At 38.5% G+C, this 21,532-nt stretch overlaps 1 protein-coding gene across 2 annotated transcripts in view; it reads left to right on the forward strand.

Moving 5' to 3' along the window:
• Nucleotides 1-1,860: 1,860 nt before the first annotated feature.
• The window catches only part of LOC127644515 (ankyrin repeat domain-containing protein 12-like), a 61,151-nt gene continuing 41,479 nt past the window's right edge, over nucleotides 1,861-21,532 (forward strand). The window contains exon 1 of one of the 2 annotated variants that reach the window (XM_052127704.1): nucleotides 1,861-2,017. The gene's annotated coding sequence lies outside the window, so the exon portion shown is untranslated. The remainder of the gene's footprint in view (nucleotides 2,018-21,532) is intronic. The other variant, XM_052127705.1, reaches the window with a different exon arrangement.

Genomic DNA, 21,532 nt, shown 5'->3' on the forward strand with positions numbered 1-21,532 from the left:
TCCCGCAATTATTTATTAACAAAAATGTTATAAAAAAGTGACGATTAAAATTGTACTCTTGTAGTAGCGCACTGTCCAAATATATTCAAAATATTGAGGGGAAAAAGCTCCCTCTGTGACAAAGATAAGACGATTGGACATATTTTAATGTTAATGTGTGAATGTAAAAGCTTTTTTTCATCTCTCAGAAAAAAAGCTAATGTCAAAATATGCATTAATACCTTAAATATCATTTTTATATACTACAACACAAACTCTCAGATTCTTTACATTGTTCATTTATTTATTATTCTTGGTATATATATTTTTTAAATACATAAAAATTGTTTTTATTGAAGAATCCTCTACTTTCATTTTTCCCCTTTTTGTTAGATTCTGACTGTGATGGGCACCAAAACAAACAAACAAAACAACTTGAAATGCCAACAATTACTCTCAATATATGACCTCATATAACAGTTTCTCTCTGGCTTTTGTTATTTCTATTTTTAATTTCATCTTCTTTTTTATATTTTCATTGTCTATACTTGTTTACACTGCAAGCAGTGTTGGGTGTTATGCATAACTAATTAATTACGGTAATTAAATTACTTTTTCATAGTAAAAAAAGTAAAGTAATGGATTACTCTTAATTTTTCAGTAATTTAATTACCTTTAATTCTGATGTAATTGTGTTAAATACTGAATATGGACCAATTCTATATAAAACATTAGTGAGTTTAAATGTAATGTCTAATGTTAATATATATATATATATATTCTCTCCAGTCAGGCTTCCTAAGCAACCAATTGGCCTGGTTGCTAGGGAGGGTAGAGTCACATGGGGTAACCTCCTCATGGTTGCTATAATGTGGTTCTCGCTCTCGGTGGGGCGCGTGGTGAGTTGTGCGTGGATGCCGCGGAGAGTAGCGTGAAGCCTCCACACGTGCTCAACAAGCCATGTGATAAGATGTGTGGATTGACGGTCTCAGACGCGGAGGCAACTGAGATTCGTCCTCCGCCACCCAGACTGAGGTGGGTCACTACGCCGCAAGGAGGACCTAGAGCGCACTGGTAATTGGAAAATCCCCCCCAAATTTTTTTCTATTTTAATGCTGCCCCCTTAAATTATTTGGCCAGTTCATGAATAATTCATTTTATTTTATATAATTTATTGGAAAGAATTAAAAGAACAGTTTCATGTCTATCCTTGTATTTTTCATCTGGTCGAAGTATAAAAGAGTTTTAGAAAGTAATTAGTAATAAGTAATACATATTACTTTTGAGACAGAGTAATTAGTGCAGTAATCTAATTACATTGTAGAAGATGTGATTAGTAGTTAGTAATTAATTGCTTTTTTAGAGTAACTTACCCAACATTGCATACAAGATCCTTAAAAAAGTAATAAATATATGCACACGCAAACAAATTAATGAGAGAGAGAGAGAGAGAGAAACAGGACACTTTGCATACATTTCCACGACTCCTATAAATTTGCCTACATTTACAGTAAATAAATAAGATGATATGAAAGCAATATATAAAATAAAATACATACAAATATTAATAAATTGTAGAAAATTGTGAAAGAAGATGAAAAGAATAAGTTAAAATAGAAAATATTGCTTGCAGAAATTAGTTAATTAATGACAAAAAATAAATCAGACAGAATTAAAATAATTAAGAGAAATAAAAACATTATTAGCGCACAGAAATATAAACAGCAAGGAAGTCACATTTTAGCAAGCAGAGCGTGCACGAGCACGTAAAACGCTCTGTGAGCGCGGTGGATCACATGACCACGCGTCCGCCAATGAGAGGCGCGGATTTGCTTGTATTTTTTCACTCTGGTGCTTTTCTGAGAGACGGTCTGACGGCGATGTTTTCAAAACCAGAACCGAGAGACGTCACGTTGTCGTAGGGTTAATGTTCAGCTTTCACCCTCCAACACTCACATTTATTTATCTAAAAATCGTCTATATTTCGTTTTCTGCTCGAAAGTGAATGACGAAGAGGACGTCGAAGATCTTTGTGACGGTAAGCGGAAAGTTTTCGCTGTTTTTTGACGGGGCTTTGCGATCACTGAGGGAGGAAAACGCATTTAGTTTAGCTTGTGGAGAGCTTAACCAACCAGTCTGAGAACTAGTACAATAATAAAGTAGGGTTTCAATCTTATTATTAATATTATTCTGTCTGTAGAGGCAGCTAAGTATGCTGTAGTATGTTGTCGGTTACGTGAAGCGTTCTGTGTGCTGTGCATGCGTCAGTGACAGGCGCGTTTGTTGCGCGTTGAACGCGGATATGAAGCGCTGGAGGGGCCCGCACTTCTCCTTAACCCACTGCGGGCTCATTGTTTGTGCGTGAGAGGGGTGGCGCAGTCCGCAGCATCATACCGTCTGCTATAGTTTTCACATTAAAACATTTTACCTTCGGTTTTCAGGTTGGATATTCACTTAGAACGCATTGCGTGAGCGCGTGGCAGCCTCGCATTTATTGTCATTTGCATTATTTCTCTCACATACTGTATGTATGCTCATAAATGTATACTCTCCTCAGATCTGAAATTTGCACATGCTTAAATGCATTGAGATGTATGGAAATGTCTTTGTATAATGATTTCAGTTGCAGCTGCGCCGTGCATGAAATATAGTATCCATGCATGCTGCTCTGGGGTGTGTGTGTTACCTCAAAGCTTTATTTGGTGACCGTCCTTCGCGCAGAAACCTTTTGTCTAGGACGTTATGAGGCGTCTTCAGCTGTACAGCGACAACCATAAGCATGTCAAATACATTTACATTTCTCAGTGTCTGTCTTAGTTGTTTTCCCCTCGCTGACATAACGTTACTCATTGTTTACTATGAGCACAATCTAATTGACACGAATCAGGCTTACTGAGGAGGCACCATATCTCACCCAGTGGCGAATATCTCTCTTTTACTGGGGAGGCACCACATCTCACCCAGTGGCAAAAATATCTCTCTCTTTTACTGAGGAGGCACCATATCTCACCCAGTGGCAGACATCTCTCTCTCTTACACTGGGAAGGCACCACATCTCACACAGAGGCAGACATATTTAGATTTACATTTATTCATTTGGCAGACGCTTTTATCCAAAGCAACTTACAAAAGAGGAAAACATAAGCGAATCATCTTAAGGAGACAGTGGTATGAAAAGTGCCGTACTACAAAGTTTCCCTATCATCAGAATAGTATACAAAACGGATTTAAGTGCAACAAGAGTTGTGTATGTATGTATATATATATATATATATATATATATATATATATATATATATATATATATATATATATATATATATATATATATATATATATATATATATATTACACTCTCTTACACTGGGGAGGCACCACATCTCACACAGTGGCAGACATATCTCTCTGTTTTACTGGGGAGGCACCATATCTCCACATTTTATAAAATAAAATATTATAATAATTCAACGATTAAGGAATGGGTTATATAGTTATTTTTGTATCTTTTTAGGTTTAAGTCCTTGCTTTTGACTTTTATTTTTGGGGAGGACAGATTTAATGTTCACATTAGCCTCTAAGTATGGAATCTAGATCAGATGTCTACTCCCACTCCCCTAGTCTTGTTTTGCACTCACACACTTGCAAAATGACATATTAGGGATTATTCGAGAGATCCCAGTTTTCCACCGCTGGGCCACAGTCCAATGAGAGCTTGTGGTTCCTGCCGTTTTTCCATTGACCCTCCTGACCCTCTTTAAAGTCACGGGTCCACATGCACGAAAGGCCTCCGTGTAAGAATATGTACAAACTATACAGGCCCGTTGAGGTTATTTTGGTGCAACTTTTTCTGAAAAAATGCTTCTTTTATAGTTATAAGGCATGTTTTATGTTACATAAATGAGCTGCGGTGGGAATTCACAGGGACTGTTAAGGCGACACTTGCACGTATCTCAGCAAAATAACAAACTGCAGATAGAAGTGGCTCAGATTGAGCCAAAATAAAGAGAGCCAGACTATAAAACCAAGTGTCAAAGTTTGTTCATAATGTTTCACATTCATATGAGCTTAAAATTGATTAAAAAAACGTATGTACTGCAGAAAAGAACGAGGTACTTGTCAAACGTCACTGAGTAAAATAAATTCAAGAATTTAGAACACAGGATATGCATTTATGCGTACGTTTGGTATGAATGAATATATTATTGTTGTTTATAATGACAGATATATTTGCCAGTCTGGTATTTGGCCAATATGTCAAGATTATATGCACTGGCCGATAACCATGTCTGTTGTCTTATTAAGAGAATTGTTAATTTTCACATTTGTCTGTATCAAAATCTAACAACGGCCTTGTCAACAAAGCAAACATTTGAATAAAAATTCTAATTTATTCAGTTTCTAATGTTTTAGTGAAATTGAGTATTGTGTTAAATTTAGGGATGCACCGAAATGAAAATTCTGGGCCGAAACCGAAACCGAAAATCCAGGATGCACTTGGCCGAAAACCGAAACCGAAATTTTTACCTATTTAAAAAAAAAAAAATGTTGTGTATAATTGTATTAATTTTATACTTTTTCATTAATTTCATGAATTTAATTAATCTGAATTGAAAAACTACAAACCAATAAAATAAATCACACTTTTATTGAAAGTAGCACAACAAAATTGGACAAAAAATATATTCAAACTATATTAAATATTATTCTTCTTTCAGTTCTGTAAAAATCAAATTTTACAGATTTTATTAACAATTATCCAAATAATGTAAAGTTTTAGAAAACTATTATATGCAAAACAACAGTCAAGAAATGAACTTAGCTAGCATCTTTCAAAAAGTTTAAATTTGCAACAGTATTAATTAAAACAACAGGCAGAACACAGAATGGCAGAGGGCCTCTATTCCACTGATCTATATATATCTATAATATATAATTTTATATATATATATATATCAGTGCTCTATTCTGTTTATGTGAACGTATGTACACTTTAAGTGAAAATTATTGTGCAAAACAACAGTAATTGAACTAATCCAACCTCAACTGTAAACGACAGATGTATCCTCAAGTGAAGAACAAGTGTAATGTAATTGCTATTCACATCATATTGGACCGCTTTCTATTTAAGTACAAGTGACAGGTTTCTCTTCAAGAACAAAAGTTGCTAAACTTTCTGACAGTCTCTCCTGTCAGAAAGCTCATCAAGAACATGAGATGCTGCACTGAACAGTTTCTCACTCTCTGTGCTGGTGCTTGGGCAGATAAATACCTGTGCGCAATCCGCGCAAGCAATGGAAATCGGTCTTTGTTTATGCGCCCGTAGTCAAGGGGATTGTCGCTTCTGGCGTAGTTCAGCTATACGTCTCAAGTTGTGTTGTAGCTGCGCTAGTTGTGACATTTTCCTGTAGAATCTCTTGCTGTATTCTGTATATATATATATATCTTGAAAGTCCTGCTGAATAAACACTGCAGATCGCAAATTTGATGTCCTTATCAGAAACTTTGAAGAATTTCCACACCGCTGACATGATCGGCCTTTGTTTGGTAGCGCCGTTGTGGAATTATCTAACAGCTGTGATAAGGGCTGCATCGATCCAGATTGAAATCTGAGCACTGAGGGGCGGGGCTAGGAGGTATATATTTTCGGCTCATATTTTCGGCCTTTTTTCTCTTTCGGCCGAAAACCGAAAGTGCCATTTTCGGCCGAAAATTTTCGGCGGCCGAAATTTCGGTGCATCCCTAGTTAAATTATTGATGTTAAAAGTACCAGTACTTTGGTACCAAGTCGATACAAATTATTATTATTAATATAAATTATTATTATTTTTTTTAATACCAGTGTTGTACCATCTGACTGACAGACGGCTGCTTTCTGCTTATGAGCACGTTCCGTTGCTAGTAGGGATGCACCGATTGTGAAATTCTGGGCTGATACCGATGTTTACAAAAACTATGTCTGATGCCGATACAGATTTGTTTTTGCTGTTGTTTAATCCCCCTTATGTGCCAGTGAAACAAAGAAATAGTCATTATAAAAAATGAATTGGCTATTTTTAAGTCTTACAGCCCTGCATCACACTATCTTTGAGCACAAATTAAATCATACAAATTTATTAAACAACGTTTAATATAACCTTCTTTCAAATAACAAAGACTCTTTGTGAAAGAAAATTGCAAAAAAACTTTTTCAAGAGCCTTTTTAGACTGCTATACAGCAGAATTTTTCACTAAATCACAGACCAGACAGTAAAACACTCCCACACCACCAACTTTTTCTAGCACTTATTTTAAATCAAACCACACGTGCACACCTCATCCGTTGCCCTCATTTACATTTATGCATTTGGCAGACGCTTTTATCCAAAGCGACTTACAGAGCACTTATTACAGGGACAATCCCCCCGGAGCAACCTGGAGTTAAGTGCCTTGCTCAAGGACACAATGGTGGTGGCTGTGGGGATCGAACCAGCAACCTTCTGATTAACAGCCCTGTGCTTTAGCCACTACGCTACCACCACTCCACTGCCCTCTTATGTCATGCCAGAGTCGTGTCTAGCCAGTGGCTCTGGGTGGTATTCTAGTACAACCTGTTGGAGCTTCTCCGAAACTGCAGCTGGGTAGGCAACTGTTGTCCAAGTTGACAGCAAATAAACAAGACACATAAACAGATAAACATCGGCCACTGCCATCGGTGAATGACATCGTATTTGCCGATGGGCCGATGTCAGTCAACAGGGCGAAAATCGTCCGATACCGATGTTTGGCCGATACATCGGTGCATCCCTAGTTACTAGGACTGGGGAACAAAATCTATTCTGTTTCAAATCTCAGTTTTTGAGCCAAACAATTTTAAAATAATTTCTCTAATGAAAAAACGATTTTCTATTTAATAATAAAATGTATAGAAATATTGGAAGCTATATTTGTGCAGAGATCCACACTAACAGGTTTTCTCTCTGAAAAGTTTTGTCTCTAATTCTTTACGTTTAGTCCTTTAATGCACCGCTGCTCACAGCCATCAAGCGCCGTTTGTTCACTGTCGGATGTCAGAATCCTTTGCTTTGATTAATATTCCTGTTATTATGCATAATCCAAAAGTTTACAGTTGAAATCAGAAGTTTAAATACACTAAGGTTGAAGACATTCAAAATTAATTTTTAATCACTCCACAGATTTAATATTAGCAAACTAGAGTGGTGGTGGTGTAGTGGGATAAAGCACATAACCGTTAATCAGAAGGTTGCTGGTTTGATCCCCACAGCCACCACCATTGTGCCCTTGAGTAAGGCACTTAACTCCAGGTTGCTCCGGGGGGATTGTCCCTGTAATAAGTGCACTGTAAGTTGCTTTGGATAAAAGCGTCTGCCAAATATGTAAATGTAAACCATAGTTTTGGCAAGTCATTTAAGACATCTACTTTGTGCATGACAAGTATTTTTTCCAACAATTGTTTATAGACAATTAAAAGTGAATCAATCTGTCTGTATCACAATAGTGACCACATAGTCTGACCCCAGTGGGTCAGAAGCTTGCACACAATGTTAACTGTGTCTTTAAGCATCTTAAAACATTCCTGAAAACGATGTCAAGCCTTTAGTCTATTAGTCAATTCGCTTTTGATAGTCAAATTGGGCGCCTAACTGAGAGACTACATGAAATATATGTACTTTTCAAAAAACTGTCTCAACGAAGAACCATTTAAAATAAACTAGTTAAGGCAAAAAGAAATTGTTTAATTTGTTGTTCCTAATTTGTTTTCATATAAATTAACCCTAAAATATTGATGTTGATAAAAAAAAAATCCATTGACACGTAATGCATCAACTGCCAGCATGTGTGTCTGCAAGATCTCCGTCTGAAATCAGAAGTGCACCAACTGGCGCTGCACATTTGCTGCACTGTTTACAGTTGCGTCCTAGTTTTGCTTTCATTTGCACAGATGATATGGGTACGCTGCAGTGTTCCTGTCGAGTTCATTCACTGCGGGCTGAATGGTTGGAGCACTTGCATTTCCATGGAGCTCATGTGAGCAGAGGCTGGTTGCATGAGAGTGAGGGAGAAAAGGAAAAGAGAGAGAGAGAGAGAGAGAGAGACAGAAACTAGCGTGCGTAAGAGCAGACTGACTCACTCTCCTACCCATTAGACATTGGCCTTTGTGCTTGTAATCGTTCCCGCGAGAGAACGCGCTCCTCGCTTCACGTTCAAATTGGATGCCATTTTTTTGTTTTTGCTAAGCTCCTTTTTCCCTGCACAGACTCGGGGCTTTAAAATATGTGGGCTTAACACTAACAAAATAAAAAAGAGGGCATTCATGATTATGAAATTTTGGCTGATGATTAATTGTCATGCATAATAATGTAATTTTCATTTTTGTTACTTACCTGTATGTTATGAAATTTCCAGTTCTCTGTTAGCAAATATTTGTTAACATATTGCACAACATATAACTGCATGAACAATAATAGTTTAAATATTTAAAATATTGATGTTTAAAATTGCAAATAATTTGCCCTGATATATTTTCACATCGACATCACCGCATATAACCGACACTTGTGATATCGACACGCGCGTCTGAAGATTATAAAAATGAAATATTGAAACTGTTTTATAAACAGACTACAAAACTACATCCCACATCAAAATTAAATTGCTAGGTGATAGACCTATATTCACAAATTATGTCGAGAGTGCTTGCTATAAAAGACACATCATTCTTATACAGTTGTTGTTTGAGCCATGGCGAAAACAGCATCGTCATTCGTCAGCATTTAATTTCCTTGCATGGCACATTAACATAAAATGGTAATGATACTACTACTAATAATAATACTAATAACAATACAATAACAAATTGCTGTTATTATTATATGATTAAAAATGATATAACCATACATACCTCTGCAGTGCGGTTCTCCGAGATGAATGTCGTTTCAAGACATTTTGCCTCCATTTTCCAATCCTACGAAATATAATGGACTGTCACAGACATGTAGGGGGTCGTGTTTATGCTTGACCATATGTCTGTGATCAAGCAACAAAGTCAGCCGCTTTCAAATCTTTAGTGAGTAGTAACAATCTATAGCAGTGTTGGTGAAGTACTTGCGCCCCGGCAGCTCGTACTGTTTGTCAAAGGTTTGGAGTAGTTCTCTAAAACTTGCCTCCTCAACTGTATGGTAGGTGACCATCTCCTTTGCGATATTCTTGGAGACAGCTGCTGTGCACTGGGCCCAGATTCACTGTTTCGTTTGTACTTGGTGCTTTTTGCAAAAGCTCTGATTATAGATGGCTGACTTCGATCTCTCTGAACACAGCTTCTCTTGGTGCTAGCTTGGCAGCATCAATAGGGTAGTGGGCACGCAAATGTACAGATAGATTTGTGGTTTGAGGCTCCTTTACCAGCACAACTCTCGGCCAAAGTGTGACATCCACGGGCTCGCCTTTTGCGTCTGGTTTAAAACCAAAATATTGCCAAATAAGTGACGTGACATTTTTCTTTATCACCAACTCCATCTTTGTTTGCAAAATGATGGACAACAATAAATGAGCAAATGAGTAAATGATTGCCCCCCCCCCCCCACCCCGCACGATAGTATAGTCGATCTCACAGGCTGATGATAGGATGATCTGTCAATGGAGAAGATCGCACAACACTATTGCTTATCCTAAAATAAAGTGGCTCAGTTGTGAAATGAAGTGTGGTGTCTAGAAGGGATCCAGGAGATTAACCTCCAACCATGTTAAAACAAAGCATTACACTAAGGAAGTTTCATTATCACAATAGGGCATTAATGTGAATGACAAAATATGTAATTTAACATTTTATTACATTTCAAATTAGATTACAAAGGAATAAATTAAAAAATAGTTGCGTGATTGTATTACATACCGCTTGTCAAGCGACCGGATCATGTTACGATCAAAGTACCTGTTTTTGGTCAACATCATCCTGTAGACAAAATATTTCATTTTGCAACCAAATCCTCCATTTCTTTTTGCCTGTTCCTCGCTCATCATTTCATCAAGTGCAAGCAGATCCTGTACGTCAACAACAATTTTTTTTTTTTTTTTTTTTTAATAAGTCCCTTGTAGAGGCAGTTTGGGGAAGCCCTCTGTGAGAATACGTCAGGTTTCATCCTTCACTCCTCAAAGGTCAGACTTTGAAAATCTACAGCGGGATGACAGAGTAACATGAGGTTCTCTGGGCTTGCAGGACACAGCTGATGCGGTGACTACAGTTCTTGCTATTTCCACTACAATGGAAAGTCATAGTTTCTAGAAATAGGCTCTGTTCTGAAACTTACCTGCCTTGTTGTCTGCTCTGCTGCCTAGAGTACTGTGGAAAAGTATTTTTCCCCCATCGTGATTTCTTCTGTTTTTGGTGTATATCTCTGTAAAGGAGTTCAATGGAAAGTAGGAGGCGAGAACTGGCTTGACAATATAAGTAATAGTTTAATGAAAAACTTAAACAAAAGACAAACACACACATGACGGTCAGCTGCCCGTAAATGACCTCTGTCGCACCACCATCCGCAGTCAGCCTTTATCCCTCTCGGAGGCTTAATTAGCCGGATAAGGGGCCAGTGTGTAGAATTAAGTCCTGGTCCCGCCCACCGCCCTGTCACAAAAACAAAATCTAACATAAATCGAAGGCAAACTGATTAAACACAAAATACAGTTTTTATATGATAATGTTATTTATTGGAGCAAAAAAATTATCCAATATCAACAGGGCCTGTGTGAAAATGTATTTGCACCTTGGTTACTAAATCCCAAAATCTATTAAACTGCATTCGTAATGGGGTTCAGCTAGACTAGACACACCCAGGCCTGATTACTGTCTGCCATGTTTAATCAAATCAACACCTAAATAGAAAAGTTTCAGCAGCATGAAGTTGGCTAAAAGGTCTCACCCAGTAGCACACTGTGCCAAGGTCTAAAGAAATTCCAGAAATGATGAGGAAAAAAGTGACTGAAATACATCAGTCTGGGAAGAGTTACAAAGCTATTTCAAAGGCCCTGGGACTCCAAAGGACACCAGTGGGAGCCATTATCTCCAAATGGAGAAAACTTGGCACAGTAGTGAACCTTCCCAGAAGTGGTCGTCCTTCCAAAATTCAGACAACATCAAAATAACTGCAGGCCTCTCCTACATCAATAAAGGTCACTGTTCATGACTCCACTATCAGAAAGACACTGGAATAAAAATGCCATCCATAGAAGACTGGCGAGTTGAAAACCACTGCTAACCCAGAAGAATATTAAGGCTTGTCTGAATTTTGCCACAACACACCTTGATGATCTGTGGACTGATGAGTCTAAAGAGTAACTGTTTGGAAGACAGGGGTCCCATTACATCTGGTGTAAATTAAACACATAATTCCACAAAAAGAACATCATACCCACGGTCAAGCATGGAGGTGGAAGTGTGATGTGTGAGGAAGATTTGCTGCTTCAGGGCGACTTGCAATAATTGAGGTAAACATGAATTCTGCTCTGTACCATAAAATCCTAAAGGAGAATGTCCGGTCATCAGTCCGTGAGTTGAACCTCAAGCACAACTGGATTATGCAGCAAGACAATGATCCAAAGCATAGGAGTAAGTCAAGTCAAGTGGTTTTTATTGTCGTTTCAACCATATACAGTTAGTACAGTACACAGCGAAACAAGACAATGTTCCTCCAGGACCATGTGCTACATAAAAACAACAAAGGACCAACACAGGACCACATGAGACAACACAACGAAATAAAATACCTATATAAAGTGCACGTGCAAACATGTGCAAAGTACGGGACAGTACAACAAATTACTGACAATGAACAGGACAATAGACACAGTGCAGCGCCGACCAGTACTCAGTAGTGCAAAAAGATGACAGTTTCTAAAAACATACACATAACATACTATGAGATAGTGTTCTATGCACATAGCAGTTATTGAGGTAGCAGACAGTTATAAAGTGACAGTAATTTAAAGTGCGACTCAGGATACGGTGTGTGTGTGTGTGTGTGTGTGTGTGTGTGTGTGTGTGTGTGTGTCAAACCAGTCTCTGAGTATTGAGGAGTCTGATGGCTTGGGGGAAGAAGCTGTTACACAGTCTGGCCGTGAGGGCCCGAATGCTTCGGTACCTCTTGCCAGACGGGAGGAGGGTAAAGAGTTTGTGAGAGGGGTGTGTGGGGTCGTCCACAATGCTGGTTGCTTTGCGGATACAGTGTTTTTTGTAAATGTCTTTGATGGAGGGAAGAGAGACCCTGATGATCTTCTCAACTGTCCACCTCTGAATGGCTCAAATGAAGCAAAATTAAAGTTTTGGAGTGGCCTAGTCAAAGTCCTAACTTGAACCAGATGCTGTGGCATGTGGTTCATGCTCGAAAACCCTCCAGTGTGGCTGAACTAAAGCAGTTCTGCAAAGAAGAGTGGGCAAAAAAATCCACCACAGCGTTGTGAAAGACTGATCTCCAGTTATCGGATGTGTTTTGTTGCAGGTGTTGCCGCTTAAGGTGGCACAACTGGCTATAAAGTTTAAGGTGGCAGTTCACTTTTCACATGGTTGATATAGGTGTTGGATTACTTTTTTATTTTTTTGCTTCAATGAAGAAAAAAAATAATATATATATATTGCCTTTTGTTTTATGTTATATCTCGTTTGAAGATCCAAAACAATTTATTATGAAAAAAAAACAGGAGAAATCAGGATGGGGCAAATTTCCACTGCACTGTACATAGGCAGCATTACCTTTTAAGGCAGCATCCTAACGGAGATGGAACCTCATAAGGTTTTGGTGACTGATTTGGAATGCTCTACATTGGCACAAACTCTGTGTCACAAAAATAGCAATCCTCACAAGAAGCACATGAGCTTTTAATAGAGTTTAATTTAAGGCTGCACAATTATTGCATTCGTAATTGTTGATAATTTCCCTTGATATTGTAATCGTGATTTATTACATTTCCGATTAATAGGATTTGCATTAAAATTCTTATTTTGTGTGGGGCAACTGCATCACATATTATTTACGTAGGCTACACATCACTGTGTTCCTAAATTGCTTTTAGTGCATGAAAAACAAAATAATATTTTCAACGTTTTTTTTTTACAAAGAAAGTGATCAATGCAACAATACTAGGTTGACGTTATTAAAAAACCTCTGATTTGTTATTGTGTTCATTCACACAGTGGACACAGAATTATGTATACAGAAATTTCGCTGCAACCGGAGTAGGCCTAAATTGAATGCTGTGATCTCAATTATTTATTCGATTAATTGTGCAGCCTTAGTTTAACGTTGATGTTGCTAAGCTAATGAAATGATACCGTAGGCATAAAAATACATAACTCGGTCACAATAGTCACTACTTTTTTTAATAGTCAATCTTGATGACTTTTAAACTACTCAATAAATTGAAGGTATATTTATAATCAACATTATTCTCACTTCATCTGCAGTCTTGAGTTTGTCGCATTACTTTCTCAGGGTTTTTCTGGGGCAGGAAAATGGTCTTTGGTGGTGGCTGATGTACATGGCCATCCCATATGTGATGCGTTTTTTTTTTTTTTGTTTTTTACTTTATTGCAATTATTATTTAAGATATTTATTTGCATTTCATGTTTGTAATGAATATTATTTATTTTTGATCAGCAGAGCATCTAGAAACGTCAAGGTGTTGTGGGAAATCACACTAACTTAACACCTTGTTTTTAGAGGCCTAAATATAATATTCATGAGTAAACCACTTTACTGATTTACATTTATGCATTTGGCAGATGCTTTTATCCAAAGTGACTTACAGTGCACTTATTACAGGGACAATCCCCCCAGAGCAACCTGGAGTTAAGTGCCTTGCTCAAGGACACAATGGTGGTGGCTGTGGGGATCGAACCAGCGACCTTCTGAATACCAGATTACCATTAGACCACTACACCACCACCACTCCACTTGGTTCCATGATAGGGGAAATGTTTGTTTCCTACTCCATAACAGATGATGGTTTTCCTTTGATTCTAGGAACATCTGAAGCCAACTCAGGCCAGTTTGTTTCCTAATCTCATGCATCACCAGGAAATATATTACAATGTTACAATTTGTTCAAAATTCATAAAGGTCCAGACTTTTATTCCACATTTAACATAATTTTTCATTTGTAATGCCATTATCGCTAGAAAAACCACGGCTGGCTCCTCATTACAGTGAATGGGTAGTCTTTCTTGAAAATAATCAGTTTATTTGTTATGAAAATTGTTTATTTTTCATTCTACAACTGCCACAGCGAATTCTGTTACAGTTTACTGTGATAAATGTTAGTGTAGATGTGAGCAGTCTTGTATTTGATACTGGTATAGTGCTGGTGTTTTCTCTTTCCCTTGTCAGTGCTGTTCAGAATGTCGGAGCTGTCTAGATGTTTGAAATGTTTTAATTGCTCATTGCACATTAAAATACATTTTAGTAAGTGAGATACATGAAGGTGGAGTAATGACTTGCGCAAGTGGTTCTTGGTGGATCGCGCAACGCACACGTAAAACCGTATTTAATCACACCGCGTGCAGTCGCGTTTCACATGAGAAGCACATTTAACGCTAATAAAGTGGCAAAAGCAAGATGGCCCAAAATTTTGCTTCAGCGGCCGCCAAAATTTTCAATGCACGAAAAATCCTGGATTCCTGTATTCTCTGTGAAAGGTACATGTGACTCTTTCTTAGAATTTGGCCAAAAGAAGGCATCTAAATGCCAAAGAATACCTCCACATGCTGGAGTGTCTCGCACACGGTGCGCATGGCGCAAATTTCGTTACCGTCACAGTACGCACAGACTGTCCATGTGCATCCTAGTTTTTTCTAGAGGTATGGACAGTCCTCATCTTTGCATGTGGTCAGCACACGCACCTGCCGTTTACTGTGCTAAAAGAGTATAAAAACGCAGTCGTAGTGCGCACGTGTAGAACACGTCCTCGACTGCTCGAAGTGTACCCCTGCCTTTTAGAAGGCAGTATAATCATGCTGCCCACCTTTTTTAACACCTTCCATGTTCGTGCACCAATTATGACTTGAAACCCATTTTATGCTAATTTACAGGTTCATAATTTTATTTTAGAATAGGTTTACATGCTTTTAATGTTAAAAAAACACATTATTTTTCTCATACCGTACATTTCTTTTCCCTGCTCTTCATACTCTGACCGAAATACACTGATTTACCTCCTGTCTCTTTAAAGCCCCACTTTCCGAAAAGCCCAGTCTGCTATGATTGGTCAGCTGGCCTAGTCTGATGTGATTGGTCAACCGCGTAGAGCGTGTGTCGGAAATGTAACGGCTCATACAATAACCGTGTTTCGGCTCCCAAGGCTTCGTGAGCAGCTCCGTAAACACTATTGTAACCATGGCATTGGTTTTTGCCGCACCAGCTCTAGCCCAAGTCCGATAATGAATGAAAGTTTGGAAGAACAAGCTGATCGACCCGAACCACCTTTGCAAGCACAACTTGAGCAGGACGTTTCACAGTGGTAAGTTTTAATTTTGTAGCTTATATTTTGTAGAAATATTCTGCCTAAAGTTATACTTATTTTGTGCAATCTGGCAACCATGCGTGTCTCGTGTTTGAACAAACTTGGCGATCTGTAGTGCAATATTCTGCTCAAGGAAAAGTGTTATACGGCTACTCTGTGGCTACTCTGTGTACATTCGTGAGGCTGCTTGTGATGTTTGGTGCTACTAATTTTGCAGGTAAACCTTCTCAGTGATAAAATTAAATATAAAAGTAGATCTCGACATCGTTGACATGCGATCAAAAGCAAGCCAGAGACAAATATGTATATGTATTTTTTTTATTTGTGCAATTTAGAAATGTTGAAGTCCCTTTGCACCTATATGCTATTCCAACTCTTGCAGTAATCATTTATCATAATCATGCAGTCTGTGTTGTGTGATGAAAGTCAAACGTTGACATCATAGACTGTAAAAAAAGATGGCCGACACCCCTTCGCTCTTTTCCATTGGTGAGAACTGAAGCCGCCAGTGTCCCGATATGGCGCTGACATCTTGGGACTTGAGTCTGCGCAGTTGCGATTTCGGGATCTGCGCAGTAGTGAGCAGGAAGTATAGCCGCAAAATCAAGGCCCCGCCCTCACTCTCGCTGAATCAATCGCAAGCACACGCCCCTGCACTTTTGACTTTTGACTTATGATGCTGTGAAATAATTAATTATAGAAATTTTGATATTAAATTTAAAGCTCCAATCTCCTCAGTCCTCTGAAGATCCCGAAAAAAAAAGTCTGTTGGTGCTTCAGTGACTACTTCGCTCAGAGATCCTGTCAATCACAGCTGTCAATCATGATGTCACAGCACCTTTTTTATAGCATCAAATAACTAAAAACAAACTTATTTTGAAAACAAACACTTGAAATGACATCAACGTGAAAGTTTCTGTCATTTACTGTAGTTTCTATCTTTGGAAAAAAGATATGTGAAGTGTAATTTAATTGTTTAGTTGGTCTCACGTCCTGTTGAATAACATGGGGAGGCGGGGCTTATGACCTATACTAGGACCAGTCACCAGGGGGCGATCGAGACGTTTTGGCTTCACATTTGAGGGCTTGTGCGGCACACTTGGTTGACATCAACAACAAAAATAATGTCACTTGATGCATGTCCTTGTACTGGAAAACCATAAACAAAACTATGCAAAATAAAAGGAAATGCAACCCAGGATACATTAAATACAGGTTATGTTTAATCTATGGTCGGTCGACACTTGATGTATAATATATAATCTGTCCTGAAGCAAAACCAGTTGAGAACCGCTGAGTTAAAGGTACAGACGGGAGCAGTCTATGTTAATTATTAATAATCATAATAATCACGCTACTTCAAAAGCTCACACAGCTGATGTTATTTTTCATTTAGTAGTTCATTTAACATGTAAACTAACATGCTTTAGTTATATAACATGTTATAGTTACATGCTATTTTTTTATCATGTTTATAATTCTGTTAGGTTTCTTATTTTTTCTATTTATTTTATTTTCAAAAGGGAGACTTTTTTTTTTTTTTACACATACGCACTAATACGTAGGCGGCTCGCTGTGTTTTGGAATAGAGACCCAGTCCTTAAACCACCATGTTGTGCTGCTGGGCCAATTGGATTGCAGGACGATTGGTTTCTAGAAACCCTTCAGTCAACGGCTTCTGTTTACTGATCAGTATGCACTTCCTGTTAGGAAGCAGAGTGACTTTCTCCTGACGCCCAAGACATTTACTGCAAGAATGCATGTCTCGCCAATGTTATTTGTTTCTGAAAGCCACAGCCTGAAAAGCTCTTGAAGGATGTGATGTAACGGATGTTTTATTTGACATATTAGGCATTTCATAATGCAGAAGTTTGTCTTGCTTATGATCCATCCTCTTCGTTTATTGATAATGTATTTGAGGGGAGTTGAGTTACAATGTGTTTTGCAATTGTGATTCATTCATTTCTATTTGGCTGCAGTCAGAAATGCTTATTACTTGGTGATTTTTATTATTTATAGATGTTTGTATGCACATTTTACAGGTGCACATTTGTAAAAGAGTTCACATTTTTTTTTTCTTAAAGGAATGTTCCAGGTTCAATACAAGTTAATCTCAATCGACAGCATTTGTGGGTTAATGTTGATTACCATAAAAGATCATTTCGTCATGTCCCTCCTTTTCTTTAAAAAAGCAACATTGGAGGTAACAGTGAGGGACTTACAATGGAAGTCAATGGGGCCAATTTTTGGAGGGTTTGAAAGTAGAAATGTGAAGCTTAGAATTGTATGAATTCTTCTGTTCAAACTCCTGTATTATTTGAACTGTTAAGTTGTTTAAATTGTAATTTTTACAGTTGTTTTAGTATTTTAGGTTTTGTTGACATTACATCATCAGAACTTTACAAAGAAAAGGTTAGTAAGTGATTTTATCACACAAAAATGATGTTAAAGGAGACCTATTGTGCCCCTTTTTACAAGATGTAATATAAGTCTCAGGAGTCCACAGAATGTGTCTGAAGTTTCAGCTCAAAATACCCCACGGATCATTTATTAGACCATGTTGTAAATGCCTCTTTTTGGGTGGAATCAAAAACATGCTGATTTCGCGTGTGTCTCTTTAAATGCAAATGAGCTGCTGCTCCTTGCCCCCTTTCCGGAAGAGGGCTGTGCCTTTACAGCTCATGGTTGTAATGATATGACTGACAGCGTAAATACCGGAGTTCAGCCATATATGTGAATCTCTATCTGGTCTCCTTGAATACAATCAGAGTCAATGGTAACTTTAGCTGCATTAGCTGTGGAATCCGCTAACAAGCACATTCGGAAAGGCGATTTGCAAACATTCACAAAATATAAAGTGCAATGCTTACATCTTCAGGATATAAAGCTGGAACACGATCAGTTGGTGCTGATCCATGCTTGAGAATCACATTTTTTGAAAATCCTGCTTTAAATTGACACATTCACAAAGCAGTCCGGTGTAAAATGATTTGCACAAACATACACACAGTTTTGTATGTTTTCGGGCACATTTCCTTGTCCACTGTGTCTTCAATGGCTCTGATGCCAGGAGTACATGAAGACTCTTATGTTCACTTTTACAGCAACAACAGAACACTTATGAGACATTATTCTTCTCACTGTATCTGCTCCAGTGCAGAAAAAAATGGCGGACTGTGTGTAGATCACTCAGGGGAGGATCTATGATAATAGGGTGGAGTCTGTGACCAGTCGTGGGCGTGGCCTGCTCTATCATGTTGTCACTTTAGAGCAGAAATGAAAACCATTCATTTTGACACACTGTTTTTGATTTATAGAAATATAAGAAAGAGGAGTGGGTGGACTTTTAACATTGTAGGGTGGTTATGTACACTTACTGCCGACACATTTATGTACAAACCATGTAAAAGTGAATTTTGCGTGAAAGGTCCCCTTTAACCCACATATAGTTTTGTGGCTATAATTTTGAAACGGTGAGTAACGTTTTCATATTGGCCCCATTCACTTCCATAGAAAGTGTCCCACTGCAACCCAGATTTTTAAGGAAAAGGAGGGAAATTCATTTTTGTGGCAATCAATATTATGCTACAAATGCTGTCAATTGAGTTGAACTTGTATTGAACCCAGAATATTCCTTTTAAATGAGAGAACAATAGTTAATTTGTCCTATCTTCCCAACTTTAGGAGCACTCGGTTTGTGATATCAGCCTTTTAAAGCCTTGAAATGTAAAATGGTGCGTGCCTGCATAGAGCTCCTCCAACAGGCAAGGTTGCGTTGGCTGGGTCATGTAGCCCACATACCCGGCCACCGTGTTCCTAAACCGCTTTTGTTCGGCCGGATAGAGGGGGCTAAACGGGTACGGCACAGGCTGGAGAAGAGGAGTGATGTGGAGATGAGTGCACTTGCTGATGTGTGGTGTCAAGATCTGCCTTTTTGGAGGAGGCTTGTGAAGGACGCTACTGGCCAGTTGGAGGCAGTCACCTTCCAACAACAAAGGCAGAGGAGCGACGCTCACAACAACGAGCAGAGCGCCAGGTGGCTAAAGCTCAGCAAGTTGGCACAGTAAGGGGCACAGGTGGTGCATCAGCCAGTCATCTCAGTCAGTCGACCCTTGTCACCTGTTGGATCTGTTCCGTGACCTCCTGCCAGTGGGCGTTCGACACTTCACGTGGTCTAAACGTGCACATAGCCTGGCACAAGCGTCGTGGTGACGTCACCGCCACTTAGTGGTGAATGGCGGCGGTTGTTAGTGTGTGTGTAAACCGAGCAGCATCATTCACTGACGTGCTGGAGCTGCACGTGTATTTTATATATTTACTTCTTAAACAGCCTTTTGTGATTTCAGAGCTATCGCATATCTTCAAGTGGCTTTGAATAAAATGCACGAGTCATATGAACTAATTTAATTTGTTTTAGCTTGACAGTAACAAACATGACTAACACACAGTATCGGATTTGGATCAGGCTTGTCAGACCGATACCCGATCCATTTAAAAACGTCAGTATTGAAGGCGATACCGATCGCTTCCAGGTATCGGATCGGTGCATCCCTAGTTATTTGATTTGCAATAAGACCAGGATTGTGTGTTAAGAACGTGAATAGGATTTATGTAATGTACGCGATATACGAATGTACCTGCTGCAGGTGTGAGCATGTAGACTTCATTCAAAATGTGCAATAGTGAGTGTTCTGGTCTGTGGACTGCTCTGCCAGTGAATCTGACACCAGTGCTCACGGGATGTAATGTAGCCAACATAATGAAAAGGTTGTGTGAAATGCTCCAGGACAAACTAGTTTGGCCACTTTGGCGAACACAGATTTTGGCACCATTTGAATGTAATTTGGGAGCCTGGTCCTGTCTTTAACACGTTTAGGTCATTCCTGTTAGCCAGTGCTTTTTCAGTTTATTATACAGCACTTTATTCATTAACTTAATTATTTACATAATGGCAAGAATTACAATGATGGGGGCATGAAAATGTACAGTATACCAAAAATGATCCTACTGTAGTTTCAAAATGGAACTGATGTGGGCATGTGTTTGTTTGCATTTTGTTGTGAGTGCACAATCGTGCTGCGTTCATGTGAAGTGAAACAAACCAGCCAAATACGAGATCAAGAAACCTACTTGACTGTGTGTGTGTGTGTGTGTGTGTGTGTGTGTGTGTGTGTGTGCGCGTTGAGACTGTTGGTGGTCATGTGATTGCAGTTAACTCCTGCCCCACATCAGCCTTTGGTTGAACTTATCATCACTTTCAGAATATAAGTTTGAGCTTGGGCTGCACCATTATGACAAAAATATTAATAGTTGATTATTGCCCTTGATCTTGTAATTACGATAGCTAATGTTGATTAACAGAAGTTGGCTTACTTATTTGCAGTACTGTCACTCCCTCTAAGCAGACACACTCTAGGGAGGCACCATCTTACCATAGGAGGGCACCAGAAAGTCCACCGACTGCCCTTACTCGCATCCACTTTAGATGATCGCTTCACGCAAAGAAAAGAAAAAGGAACCGCTAATAAAGTGGACTGACGCAGTTAACGTACATGATGAGTATAAACACTCGGCGTATAATAGTTATGTTTATATTGTATCTTGTAGGGCTGCAAGATTATTGCAAAAATAATAATTGTCGATTATTGCTCTTGATATTGTAATCGCTATTATTAATGTCAATTAAAATATTAAACTGTGACATCACAATGTAAGCAACTGTGTGGTTCTTCAGAGTAGCAGATTTCAATGGTGGATATGAGCTGCGCTCCGGTTTCTTTTAAGCACTATGTTGTATTGTATTTTATATTGTAATAATGTTTGTTAAGGTAAAGCAAATAAAAATGATTGTAAATCGATATCTATGGTATAGAATAAATTTAATTATTGCTAAATTACTGCTTAAATGATTAGTTCACGTACAGTAAATAATATGGCATATTCAATATTCAAACTTATTAACAGCTGATTTAAATCGACCAAGTTACTCTGTTCAGTAAGCCCTTTAGTGGCGGGACAGGGGACCATTCATCCCGTTAGATCTTCAATG

The sequence above is a fragment of the Xyrauchen texanus genome, chromosome 6, assembly GCF_025860055.1.
Source record: "Xyrauchen texanus isolate HMW12.3.18 chromosome 6, RBS_HiC_50CHRs, whole genome shotgun sequence".
NCBI classification, from domain to species: Eukaryota; Metazoa; Chordata; class Actinopteri; order Cypriniformes; family Catostomidae; genus Xyrauchen; species Xyrauchen texanus.